This window comes from Seriola lalandi, unplaced genomic scaffold (genome assembly GCF_002814215.2).
Source record: "Seriola lalandi dorsalis isolate HSWRI2012SDOR001 ecotype SW California unplaced genomic scaffold, Sedor1 jcf7180002054899, whole genome shotgun sequence".
Lineage (NCBI taxonomy): Eukaryota > Metazoa > Chordata > Actinopteri > Carangiformes > Carangidae > Seriola > Seriola lalandi.
Window position 1 is genome coordinate 253,986 of NW_019525451.1, and position 542 is coordinate 254,527.

At 48.9% G+C, this 542-nt stretch overlaps 1 protein-coding gene across 1 annotated transcript in view; it reads right to left on the bottom strand.

Annotated features, from left to right (window-relative positions):
* The window catches only part of LOC111672457 (receptor-type tyrosine-protein phosphatase-like N), an 18,166-nt gene that overhangs the window by 4,032 nt on the left and 13,592 nt on the right, over nt 1-542 (bottom strand). The window lies entirely within an intron of this gene.

Genomic DNA, 542 nt, shown 5'->3' on the forward strand with positions numbered 1-542 from the left:
GAGCTGGTGGAGAGAGAAACAAGATCGACTGTGTCCAGTTTGTAAGAGAAGATCTTCAAAGCCTGAACCACCTTGTAACCTGGTGCTGAAGAACCTGTGTGAGGCCTTCTTACAGGAGAGAGAGCAGAGATCTTCAGAGGCTCTCTGCAGTCTGCACTCTGAGAAACTCAAACTCTTCTGTCTGGACCATCAGCAGCCAGTGTGTGTCGTCTGCCTGCATTCAGAAACACACACCGACCACAGATTCAGACCCATCGATGAAGCTGCTCCACAACACAAGAAGAAGCTTCAGGAAACTCTGGAGCCCTTAAAGAAGAAGTTAAATGCTCTTGAACAAGTTAAAGTGGAGTTCGATCAAACAGCAAAACACATTAAGGTCCAGGCCCGACACACAGAGACGCAGATGAAGGAGCAGTTTAAGAAGCTTCACCAGTTTCTAGAAGAGGAAGAGGAGGCCAGGATGGCTGCACTGAGGGAGGAAGAGGAGCAGAAGAGTCAGGTGATGAAGGAGAAGATGGAGGCTCTGAGCAGAGAGATAGCAG